Raw genomic sequence first — 13,269 nt, forward strand, 5'->3', positions numbered from 1 at the left:
GACATTTTGCTCAAACCAAGCTTACTTCTCTGCTTCTTAAATTGCTGTGAACTTCAATATTTAACTATAAATTATGACATAATATCAAATTATACAAATTGCAAGGACAGAGTGGCCACAGTTACATTTGCGGTTTTCAAATTAAATGTGGACATAGAAATTTTAAATGGAAGTATAAAGGTACAACAGCATGCAATAAGTGAGGAGGGAAAAGCATAAAACTGGATCATGAGGGTGAGAACGTGTGGCCCTCAGCAGAAGAAGGCTCAGACTTCCTGAGAGAGGGGGCAACACGGTAGCATAGTGGTTAGCACAGTTGCTTTATAGCTCCAGAGTCCCAGGTTCGATTGCCCACAGTGTCCAAAAAGATTAGGTGGGGTTACTGGATAACGGGGATAGGTTGGAAGTATGGGCTTAAGTAGGGTGCTCTTTCCAAGGCCGGTGCAGACTCGATGGGCTGAATGGCCTCCTTCTGCACTATCAATTCTATGATTCGATGATTCTATGTCCCAACAACAACACAAACTAGGTGCTGGATTGTCCGTTTTCGGGACTATGTTTCCACGCCGTCATGAAAACTGTGGTCTTTTACACCCGGAAAGCTGGCATCAAAAAACCACAGATACACCGTCTTGCTGGGGGCTAGCAGGCAGCTGTCGTAGAGCTCACAGCTCGAGCTGCTGATAGGGCCCCCGCACTTCCGGGTCAGAGGCCGCGCATGCGCATGGCGGCAGCTTCCAGTGGCCGTGCTCTATGACAGACTCAGGTCCATGGACCTGGACCGCCGAAAAAGTGCACACATAGCCCCCAATTCCAAATGAAGCCCCCTCTGCCCTCTAAACTGCCCTCCCCAGACTGTGGCAGCCGCAGACTGAGTCCGCAGCCATCACGTGAGGTTCCCGAACGGCAGGACCATGTTAGAACTATGCCGTCGGGAACTCGGCCGATCAGGGACGGAGAATAGCGGGGAAGGCCTCAGGCAATGGCCTAAGGCGGTGGATTTGCTGGGGACAGAGAATAGTGAAACCTGCGCCAGTCCCGTTTTCATGTGCGAAAACGGATTTTCCACCCCGTCGCCGAACGCGATTTCGGTGTCGGGGTGCGGAGAATCCAGACCCAGAACTAAGAGTAAACCCCAGGTGCACAGCATCCTCAGAAAATTTCTGGAGCAAATGTTGGTCAGAGTATTGGTGAAGACTCGATAAACTGCTCCAGAAGGACGCCCTGCTGTCAAAAGCCCTCTTCAAATCTCCAGCGGCTACTGAGTGGTAAGAGGTGATATACCTTCAAGTAGTATTCGAAATCCACAACAGTGACTAGTTTATGTACAAGCAGCTGGCTGCTGTTTGGTGAGAGTGTTTGGTCAAGCACCAAAATACCATGCAGTCTTGTTAATATCAGCAGGATAACCGTCAGAGATTATTTCATTAGAAGTGGTGGTGGAAGAGCTCACAGTAGGATGAAGTTTCTTCGTTGAAACAGACCTTATAGACATTCAGATTTTTAAAAAATGATTCTGGCAATGACAATCTCCAGCAGGAGAGATTCCAGCCATCTCCCCTTGACATCCAACAGCATTACCAGCGATGAATCCCCACTGTCGACATCCAGGGGGCTTAGCATTTACAGAAATTTAACTGGACTAGCCATATAAATACTGTGTTTACAAGAGCGGACGAAAGGTTGGAAGTTCTGCAGCAGGTAACTCATGTTGCTCGTTCAGGTCCATTGTACCCTGAAGGTGGCAACGCAGGTCGATAGAGTGGTCAAGAAGGCATACAGCATGCTTACCTTCATCGGACGGGGTATTGAGTACAAGAGTCGGCAGGTCATGTTACAGTTGTAGCGGACTTTGGTTAGGCCACATTTGGAATACTGCGTGCAGTTCTGGTCGCCACATTACCAGAAGGATGTGGATGCTTTAGAGAGGGTGCAGAGGAGGTTCACCAGGATGTTGCCTGGTATGGAGGGTGCTAGCTATGAAGAAAGGTTGAGTAGATTAGGATTGTTTTCATTGGAAAGACGGAAGTTGAGGGGGGACCTGATTGAGGTCTACAAAATTATGAGAGGTATGGACAGGCTGGATAGCAACAAGCTTTTTCCAAGAGTGGGGGTGTCAATTACAAGGGATCACGATTTCAAGGTGAGAGGGGGAAAGTTTAAAGGAGATGTGCATGGTAAGTTTTTTACGCAGAGGGTAGTGGGTGCCTGGAATGCTTTGCCAGCGGAGGCGGTACAGGAGGGCACCCTAGCATCATTTAAGATGCATCTGGACAGATATATGAACGGGTGGGGAACAGAGAGAAGTAGACCTTGGAAAATAGACAACAGGTTTAGATAAAGGATCTGGATCGGCGCAGGCTGGGAGGGCCGAAGGGCCTGTTCATGTGCTGTAATTTTCTTTGTTCTTTTTGTTCTTATGCTTTCTCTTTAAATTTCTCTGTTTTAATAACCTTTGCTCTAGAGTCGCCAGGTATCTTTCTGATACCACCTCGAGGTTCAAAGCCAAGTGCTGATCAATAACTCAATACACCAGTTAGTAAGTTTCAAATCTATACGCATTTATTATACACACAGTCAATCACTGCTCATGCATAAACTCTACTTACTAAACTATCACTGCTACTAAAGGCCTATACTTAGCTTTCAAATGGCCCACCAGGTCAGAGGAACAATGGCCTTTGTCCGGTTCTGATACTGCTGGCTTCAAACTGGTACGGAATAGTAGCTAGGAGTGTCTATCTCGTAGCGTGCATTGACTGGAGACTTGCTTGGTTGATGCAGCTGCTAGGCAGGTCTCTCCTCACTGAGAGCCACGGTCAAGAGTTCTTTGAGAGCTGCCAAGAGAGCGAACTGAACTTGGGGACGCTATCTTATAGTCCCCAGGGGTTTTGCGCCCTTGTGGGCAGACCCCGGACTTGGTCCCAATTAATTGGACCATGTCCCAATCGTTCTAACCGATTTCTCCAATACCGGAGGTGTTCCCTGATCGTTGGGCGGGCCCTATGTGTCCGTTGGCCTGCCTTTGTCCTAGCTCCCACTGGCGACGGGGAGTCTGTCTTGGTCCCGATTGATTCAATGTTTCTAATTGTTCCTGGGGATCGCTCATTAGTATGTAGATGGCTATTGGTTTCGGTTCTGTCTGGGTTCTGCAAATCTTAATATAAAGGAAACCTTGCACCTACTTGTTTTTCCTGTGGTTGGCCAATTTTCCCTGTATTCTTTGCAGGCATCCATTTTGGAATCGGGATGTGGCCACCCCAGGTGGCTACACTCCCTCCTTGTGATCCTCAATGCAAAGCATGAAGGATCACATTACTGCGATGTCTTCATTCCCTGACCCAGCGGGCATTCATGCTTAGGCTCTACACTGACCCTAACTGTGCAATAAATCTTTAACTAAACAATTTTACATACACATCATCAAAACTCTATGGGGGCGCTATGTCATTAAGGACATGCATTACAAAACAAAAAAACTGGAACCTCTAACTATCCTCAATAAACTACTCTCACTTAAAGCATTCAAGAACATACTAACTTCCTAACTGTACAAATAGCAGCATTCAAATTTTTCCTCTGGTTTGGCAGTCAAACGCAGAGTTTTACAATCCTTTATTCACCGAACGAACACATTTCTTTATTCACAAATGAAGATGCACAAACAAAAACAAAAGTTCTTTATTACATGTCAAGAGGTTCGGGGGCCTGCTGGAAACCGAAAATAGGGGATCTTAATCTGTATACCGGGGTGCGAGAGCGGTAGGCTCTCCTTCACCATTTCCTCATGCGAATAGTCTGCATGATGCTGCAGAGTATCGCCAGTGCTAGAAGTGCTTCGACAACATACAAAACGGAATACCATGTGATAAACTTATCACACCATGTCGGGGTACTGTTGGTTGTTACTGGGCTCTGTGTACTATGGGGGAGTGAATCATTGACGGCCTGTGGGGTGAGGGTGAGGGGGTTCACGTTCGCGTGCAACCAAATACATAATCTCCATAAAAGAAAGATGGAGGTCGTCTTCATCTTCTCTTCTCTTCTCTTGTCCTGGAGCTTCTGGAATTCTGTGAATACAAGCATAATATCTGTTATTATCTTGCTTAAGATCTCATGTGTTAGTCTGCCTGTCCTTTAGTGCCAATTACCCTTTATAATTGGTCACCATCTGTGACTCCCTCATTTACTTTTTCAACCGAATTTCAGGACCAGACATTCTTGAAAATACTGAAACAGTGCGGGCCGTCTCGCAGCCTGTGCGATTTACCATCCAAATGTTTGAGGATGTAAATAGCATGAGGGGAAGCAACCGAAGGGTTGTCTTAAAACAAAACAAAAACTTTTGAAACAAAAGAGCCAAAATGAGGTGCGTATGGGCCGCGGCGGGTAAGAATTGGATGGAATCCCCGGGTAGTGCGGGCTGTGCTCTACCCGAGCTTAGCTGACCAGAGGGGTGGTCCTCAGACAGGGCGGGGACCACTGCCGTTTCTCCACTGCCTGAGTCGCTGGGAGTGGGGCCTGTTGCAGGGGGATGGTAGTGAGGTGTGCTGTGGCTGTTGTCTGTGTTTTCGCAGTCAGTGTCGCTGCTGCAGCTGTCTGTGGGCATGGAGAGACGGAGTCGAGAGTCGGGGCGGAGTTGAGGTCGAGTCCGTGGATGGGCTGGTCGGGCTGGGGGAGGGTAGGAATGCGTTTCCTGTGGGCGGGGCGTGGTCATCTGCTGCGGCGAGCATGACGTGGTGTGCGTGGTTAGACTGCGAGCCATATGCCTTGAGCTGGTTAATATGAAACCACGCAGTCTTTCCGTTGGGGTACTTTATTTTATACACGGAGGGGCTTACTTTGTCCGAAATGGAGTACGGACCTGAATACTTAGGTGACAGGAATGTGCTGGGGTTGTAAAGGGATAGCATGACCTGCTGTCCTACTTCAAACTCAGTCGCATGCACTGTCTTGTCGAAACACGCCTTGCTGGGCAGCACGGTAGCATGGTGGTTAGCATAAATGCTTCACAGCTCCAGGGTCCCAGGTTCGATTCCCGGCTGGGTCACTGTCTGTGTGGAGTCTGCACGTCCTCCCCCTGTGTGCGTGGGTTTCCTCCGGGTGCTCCGGTTTCCTCCCACAGTCCAAAGATGTGCGGGTTAGGTGGATTGGCCATGCTAAATTGCCCGTAGTGTCCTAATAAAAGTAAGGTTAAGGGGGGGGTTGTTGGGTTACGGGTATAGGGTGGATACGTGGGTTTGAGTAGGGTGATCATGGCTCGGCACAACATTGAGGGCCGAAGGGCCTGTTCTGTGCTGTACTGTTCTATGTTCTATGTTCTGTTTCTTTCTGGTGCCTAGTTTTACTGCGGCTGCTAGCTGAGCCGTTTTAACATTATCTACAAGCTGTCTTACTGCGTTCTCGTGGGTGAGGGCTGTCACTTCGGGGCTGGTCAAGTCTAGTCCCAATAAATATTCTGTGCCTTTCATGGGGCGTCCGGTCATGAGAGTGTGGGGGTGTATCCTGTGGATGTGGAAATCGTGTTTCTTAAAAACATGAGAGCAAATGGGAGGACTGAGTCCCAAGTGCTGTTGTTCTGTTGAACCATTTTTCTGAGGGTGGCTTTTAGTGTCCGATTCATCCTTTCCACAATACCACTGGACTGGGGGTGGTATGCGATGTGAAATTTTTGAGTAATGCCAAATATTGTCAGGACATTTTTCATAACGCTTCCTGTAAAATGGGAGCCTTGGTCGGATTCAATGCTGCGTTGGAGTCCCCACCTTGTAAAGATGTGGTGGGTCAGTATTTTGGCTGTGGTCTTTGCTGTATTTGTCCTTGATGGGAATGCCTCTAACCATTTTGTAAATGTGTCGATAACTACCAACACATATTTGTAACCATTTCTGCAAGGGGGTAAGGGTCCTATAAAGTCAATCTGGAGGTTAGTCCATGGGCCGTTAACAGGGCGGGTGTGGCTAAGTTGAGCCTTTTTTGCATATCTGTCCGGATTGTTCTGGGCACAGATCAAGCAATTCTCAACATAGTGGATGATGCCTGCTTTTAAATTTGGCCTCCAACAGAGCTGCCTGAGGTGGGCCACAGTGGGCTCAATGCCCTGGTGTCCATGACTGTCATGGAACAAACAAATGAGTTGGTTCCTGTCCTGCTCAGGAACTACATAGAGACTATCTTTCAGGATCACACCGTACGGAGCTGGGAAGTTTCCCTTTAAAATTTCCCTGAGCTTTTCGTCTTGTTTCTGGGCCTGTGCTAAATTTTGGATATTGGTCTGTGAGGCCTGAACTGCGTGTACTGGGGCACTTTCGGGGGGGGGGGGGGGGTTCCAAAAATAACCATGCCTGGAGCCTGCTTTAGCTAGTGCGTCAGCTTTTACATTTCCAGGTGGGGAAGAACGGTGGTGACTTCGAACTTTTATGATGCCATATTTCCTGTCCTTTGCTTGTTTTAAAATATGGCGGAGTAATGGGGCTGATGGTAGGGGTTTTCCATCTGCGGAAACAAATCCTCTTGCTTCCCACAGGGGTAGGAATTCTGTCAAGCTGTGCAAACATACAGGCTGTCCGAGTAGATGTCTGCTGGGCTGGGGAACGAATCGGGGTGATCAACTATGTATGCAATTGCTGCCAGCTCTGCTGCCTGCGAGCCTAAGTGACCTGGTAACTTTAAGGAGATTTCTTCCAGGGCGCGTCCCTGCGCATCCTCTACATAAATTCCGCATCCTGTTATGCGTTTTCCATCTAGTACTGTGGAAGAGCCATCCACATATATTCTCAGGGGTGCGCACGTGTCTGTGGGCTGGGGTCTCTGGGGTGAACTACCTATCTTCTTGGGAGGTGTTTTTGCGATGAAGGGGCCAGTGTTGTGGTGTGTTGAGATAATCTCACATTCATGAGGGGTGCCTGGGTACTGTAGGTTGTCTGCAAGGAAAGTGTGGGTTTTTGTCCTTTTAACAGTGATGTCCCATCCCTGTAAAAGGGTCCAACAGGCTGCTCGAATTTGTCCAACTGTGCCATCTTTAAGTCGGCCGTCTAACAATAGCTGTGTCGGGGTGTGTTCTGTGAGGATAGTGATGGGGATGAGTCCTGTTATGTATGAAAAATACAGAACTGCCCAAAAAATTGCGAGCAGATGTCTTTCACAGGCAGAAAATCCTTGCTCCACAGGGTCTAAAACTCTTGAGGCGTATGCCACGGGTCTTAACTGTTCATGCCGTTCCTGGAGGAGCACGGCCGAAAGGGTCCGGTCGGTGCTTGCTACCTCTATAGCGCAGGGGGAAAGTGGATCTGGAACCTGTAGTGCGCGGGTAGCGCTGAGCGCTCTTTTTAAAGCGTCCACGGCATCTGTATGCTGCGGAAGCCATTTCCAAGGTGCTTTTTTCTTAAGAAGGTCGGAGAGGGGTGCTGCTTTAGTGAGGGCTTTAGGGAGGGCTGAGACATTGTGGGGAAGGGGAAATTTGACAATCGAGTCATTCCTTTTATGCTCGATCTCGCGCTTACCATGCGTGATAATTGTTCCCAAATATATCACCTTTTCTTCCAGAATTTGGGCCTTTTTGGGGTTAACTTTACATACAATTTCTTTCAGGTGTCCTAGGAGTTCTGCTAGAAGCAAGATGTGCTCTGCCTTTGTGTCTGTCTGCAGTAACAGGTCGTCTACATACTGGACCAGACATTCGGGGCGAGAAAACTTAGCTAATCCATTTGCCAGCTGTCTGTGGAAAATGGAAGGGGAGTTGTGGAACCTCGTGGAAGACATGTCCACGTGTACTGCTGACTTTTAAAAGTGAATGCAAATTTGTACTGGCACACTTTAGCCAATGGAATGGACCAGAATCCGTTGCTGATGTCCAAAACCGTAAAATATCGTGAATGGAGTCCCTGCTTGAGCATGGTCTGGGACCTGTGGCTACAGTGGGGGCTGTGGCTGGGGTGACTTTGTTGAGTTCCCGGTAATTGATGGTCAGTCGCCATGATCCATAGGGTTTTCTTACTGGCCAAATCGGGGCATTATTAGTGGAGGCTTCTGATCTTAGTACGCCCTGTTCTAATAAGCTATCAATCACCATGGAGATTTCTCCCTCTGCCTCTTGGGGAAATCCGTATTGCTTCTGGGGTCTGGGGTCAGGTCCTGTAATCTGAACCGAGCCAGCCAATCTGCCACAGTCGTGCTTATGATGTGCAAATGCTGCTCTGTTTTCCTGCAGAACTGCCCTAACCTGCTTGTCTGCGCTAATTGTGCTTGGGTCAAACCAGTATTCGCGGACTGCGCTGATCCTATTAGCATAATCTCCTACTGTGAGCATGGCGGGGGCTCGTGCTGTCTTTGCCATTCTCCAGACACATTTGTTTACTGGATCGAATGAAAGGTTGTGGGAGCTTATCAAATCACTTCCCAAAATATGTTCTGCTGTGTGGGGTAAATCAACTAAAACTATGGGGTCTTTGGTTGTTATTTTGCCAATCTGAATGGAGACAGGGGCTGTGATGTGTCCCTGCTGTGAGTGGCCTGTAAAGCCGCTGAGGTTGATGATGTCTGTAGTGGGCCACTTGTCTTTCTGAAACATGGTGGAGGAATTAAGTGTGGTGCGGGACCTTCTGTGTCCCAAAGAAATTCAACGGGCTGCACTTTTGCTGCAACGACCAGTTGGCCGGACCTATCCCAAAGGGTGTCGCAGACCCAAGTTGGGGAGTCCGAACACCGTCAGTCTGTGCCGTTCATGTCTGCCTGGTCTGAACGGGTGCTTACACTCTGAATAGGCTTTGTCCTATTCCTATTTAGAGTGCCTGTCTGTTGGGCTCTCTGTGCTTTCTGTGGGGCATTGCACTCTCATGCAAAGTGTCCTAATTGACCACAATTATAACATTCTTGAGATTTCTGGGGTGGGCTGTTTCTACCTTCATTTACCTATGCGGGGTTTTGGTGCGCTTTTACTGCATGTCTCTCTGCCTCTGCCTGCTCTTCATCAGGGTTCCTAAACGCTCTTTTATTGTGCACGGATTTCTCCCAAGCGCAGGGCAACGTTTTTAAAACCCATTTTTCATTGTGGGCCTCATCTGAGGGGTCATAATTCGCACAAGCTCTCTGTCCTGCCTCTGTGGCATCAGAGATCAGGACTCGAGTCCATTTGCCCGTGTTATCTGAGGACAAATGGGCACGGGCTAATTCTCCAAAAATTGCCGTGAAATGAATCCACAAGCGTCCAGCAAACGCTGTGGGGTGCTCGGTCTTCTTTCGCCTGCATTTATTCAGGCCTTCTGCTGGGTCTCCTCGGTTATAGCCGATCGCATCAAGGATCGCTGTGTGCATCTCTGCTAGGGTGCCTCCTCCTACATTCTGTGGGTCGGGAAGGGCTGCTACAACGGAAGGGTCTCGGCTCAAAACTGTGAGCTTCACTTGCTCTCGCTCATCCAGGCCGTACATGGTCGCCTGCTGCTTAACCTTTGCAAAGAATTGGTGGGGGTCTGAAGTGGGATGAACGGTGTGATCTTCTCACACGCGTCCCGTAATTGGGTCCCGGTTAAGGGGGTTGTATAAAGGAACTCGGTGTCTCCTTCTGGTGCAGCTTTGTGGTGAGTGGTTACTGGATTCATGGGGGTGTGATCTATCTGCTCTGTGGGGGGTTGGGGTGCTCTTCTCTTCTGGGGCTTCTCTTGCGCATATGTTCGATGTACATACCTATGCGCTGTCTCATTTAACTCTTGCCAATCGGGGCCGTTTTCCTCATTTAATTGGGATCCAAATGTGCTTTGGAATCCATTCTGGAATGAAAGCAGAGATTGCAGTTCTGCAATCTGCTTCCGGCACTTTGCATGGTCTACCGAGCTCTGTCTTTGTTCCATGGTTGAAGCATGGAGTGCTTGTAGAGCTGCCTTTAAATCACTGCACTGCTTCTGCAATGCCTCTACCTGCTGTTCCATTTCTTGTCGTACCAGGACCGCACGTTGTGTGTCCTTGTAGGCCTTGTCATATTGGGTCTGGAAGCTGCTTAAGTGCACCAGACAAGACTGGTGTGCCCTCTTGGCATCATCCACCTCTCTGTCTTTTGCTGCCAACTTCCCTTTTAACTCTCTGTTCTCCTTCTCTATGTCGCTTATATCGACTTTACTCATCCTATTCCTCTCATCTATCTCTTTACGGAGCATCCGAACGACCTCCTCTGTGCCTCGCAATTGTGTCAGACAGGACACGATTGCCATCGGCTTGCGAGCTTTCCCTAAGCTCTTCTTGTGAATCTCTGTCAGGTTCTCCCACCAAGTATGTCCTATACTCCCGGGACCTGTTTCCTCATTTGCACAAAATTCGCTCCAAAGGGGCCATCCCTTCCCTCTGAGGTATTAGAATTAGAATTAGAACAGTACAGCACAGAACAGGCCCTTCGGCCCTCGATGTTGTGCCGAGCAATGATCACCCTACTCAAGCCCACGTACCCACCCTATACCAGTAACCCAACAACCCCCATTAACCTTATTTTTTTTTAGGTACTTCCTTATCTCATCTTCCCAAACGGGACACTGTCCTACTCTACTGGTCGCTGCGACCACGATTTCCTGCGGGTTCATAAGGCGTTCCATTGCCTTCATTGCCATTTTTTCCTATCTGAGTTCTCTTTAAATTTGGAACAAGGGGTAATAAAGCAGTGTTGCAAACACGGGTACGGCTTTCGCTAATTTCCGGAATACAAACTCCCGACACTTTTTCGCGACAAAATGTATCAGGTTTAGCTTATATCCCTGTTAGTACGCATGCATTAACACACTTCCGAATTCTGGAGGATTGATCAGAACTGCTTGAACACTTGTGGTCATTTCTGTTCCCAATTGGATTCTAATTCAAATTTTGGGTTTTCTCAGAGTGGGGGGCCACTTCTAAGTCGATTCCCAGCGGAGTCGCCAATAAATGTTTCTAAGTGTTGCTTTTACTTAATTACTGTGTTTTAATAACCTTTGCTCTAGAGTCACCAGGTATCTTTCTGATACCACCACGAGGTTCAAAGCCAAGTGCTGATCAATAACTCAATACACCAGTTAGTAAGTTTCAAATCAATACACATTTATCATACACACAGTCAATCACTACTCATCCATAAACTCTACTTACTACTATCACTACAACTAAAGGCTATACATAGCTTTCGAATGGCCCACCAGGTCAGAGGAACAATGGCCTTTGTCCGGTTCTGAGTCTGCAGGCTTCAAGCTGGTATGGAATAGTAGCTAGGAGCGCCTATCTCGTAGCATGCGTTGACTGGAGACTTACTTGGTTGGTGCAGCTGCTAGGCAGGTCTCTCCTCGCTGAGAGTCACGGTCAAGAGTTCTTTGAGAGCTGCCAAGAGAGGGAACTGAACTTGGGGACGCTATCTTATAGGTCCCAGGGGTTTCGCGCCCTTTTGGGCGGCCCCCGGACTACGTCCCAATTAATTGGACCATGTCCCAATCATTCTAATCGATTCCTCCAATACCGGATGTGTTCCCTGATCGTTGGGCACCTATGTGTCCGTTGGCCTGCCTTTGTCCTAGCTCCCAATTGCGCCGGGGAGTCTGTCTTGGTCCCGATTGATTCAATGTTTCTAATTGTTCCTGGAGATCGCTCATTAGTATGTAGATGGCTATTGGTTTCAGTTCTGTCTGGGTTCTGCAAATCTTAATACACAGGAAACCTTGCACCTGCTTGTTTTTCCTGTGGCTGGCCAATTTTCCCTGTATTTTTTGCGGGCATCCATTTTGGAATTGGGACGTTGCCACCCCAGGTGGCTACAACCCCACGCAACCCATCTCACACCATCCCAAGGAAGCACTCGCCCCCACGGATTGCTGCTGCTGCTGACCTTTTAATTTTCCCCGAGAAAGTCGACGAACGGCTGCCACCTCCGAAAGAACCCTAGTGTAGTCCCTCTTAAGGCAAACTTTATTTTCTCGAGGCTGAGAAACTCAGCCATGTCGGTAACCCAAGTCTCTACACTCGGGGGCTTCGAGTCCCTCCACATTAATAAAATCCGACTCCGGGCTACTCGGGGGGCAAAGGCCAAGACGTTGGCCTCTTTCGGCCCCTGAACTCCCTGGTCTTCTGACACTCCAAAGATCGCCACTTCCGGACTCGGCACCACCCATGTATTAAGCACCTTAGACATTGCCCTTGCGAACCCTTGCCAGAACTCTCTAAGCTCCGGGCATGCCCAAAACATGTGGCCATGGTTTGCAGGGCTGCCCTTGCACCTCATACATCTGTCTTCTACCCCAAAAAACCTGCTCATTCTCACTGCCATCATGTGTGCCCGGTGGACCACCTTAAATTGAATTAGACTGAGCCTGGCACATGATGGGGAGGAATTAACCCTGCCCAGGACCTCTGCCCACAGACCCGCTTCCAACTCCTCACCTAGCCCCTCCTCCCACTTGCCCTTGAGCTCTTCCACTGGGGTTTCCTCCACCTCCTGTAGTTCCTGGTAGATATCCGAAACCCTCCCCTCCCCCACCCAGGTGCCGGAGACCACCCTGTCCTGTATCCTCAGTGGCGGCAGTGTCGGAAAGGCTACTACCTGGTTTTTCAGGAAGGCTCGTACTTGCAGATATTTAAAGGTGTTTCCTGGCAGCAGATTAAATTTGTCCTCTAGTGCCTTCAAACTGGGAAAGCTTCTGTCTATGAACAGATCTCCCATCCTTCTGATGCCAGCCCTCTGCCAGCTCTGGAACCCACCATCCATCCTACCCGGGACAAATCTGTGATTGTTGCATATCGGGGTCCAGACCAACGCTTCCTCGACCTTCTTGTAACTCCTCCACTGACCCCAGATCCGTAATGTCGCCACCACCACCTGATTTGTGGAGTAACGGGGCGGCGAGAACGGCAAAGGAGCCGTTATCAAAGCTCCCAGACTAGTACCTTTACATGACGCTGCCTCCAGCTGCTCCCACGCCCCCCCCCCCCCCCCCCCCTCCTCCATTGCCCACTTCCTAATCATAGCTATATTGGCCGCCCAGTAGTAGTTGCGAAAGTTCGGCAGCACCAACCCCACCCCCCCCCCCCCCCCCCCCCGGCCCGCCCCTGCCCCCGCAACTGCGCTCCAACAGCGATCTCCTTACTCACGGGGTCTTATTCACCCACACAAAGCCCGTAATGATCCTACTCACCCGCTTAAAAAAGGCCTTAGGGATGAAGATGGGGAGGCACGGTGTTCCCATTCCTATCAACACAACAGCATGACCCTCTTGTAACTATGTTGTTGCCATTGTAATCTTCAAGCTTACAAGTCAATTGCTTTATTAG

This window comes from Scyliorhinus canicula, chromosome 2 (assembly GCF_902713615.1).
Source record: "Scyliorhinus canicula chromosome 2, sScyCan1.1, whole genome shotgun sequence".
Classification (NCBI taxonomy): domain Eukaryota; kingdom Metazoa; phylum Chordata; class Chondrichthyes; order Carcharhiniformes; family Scyliorhinidae; genus Scyliorhinus; species Scyliorhinus canicula.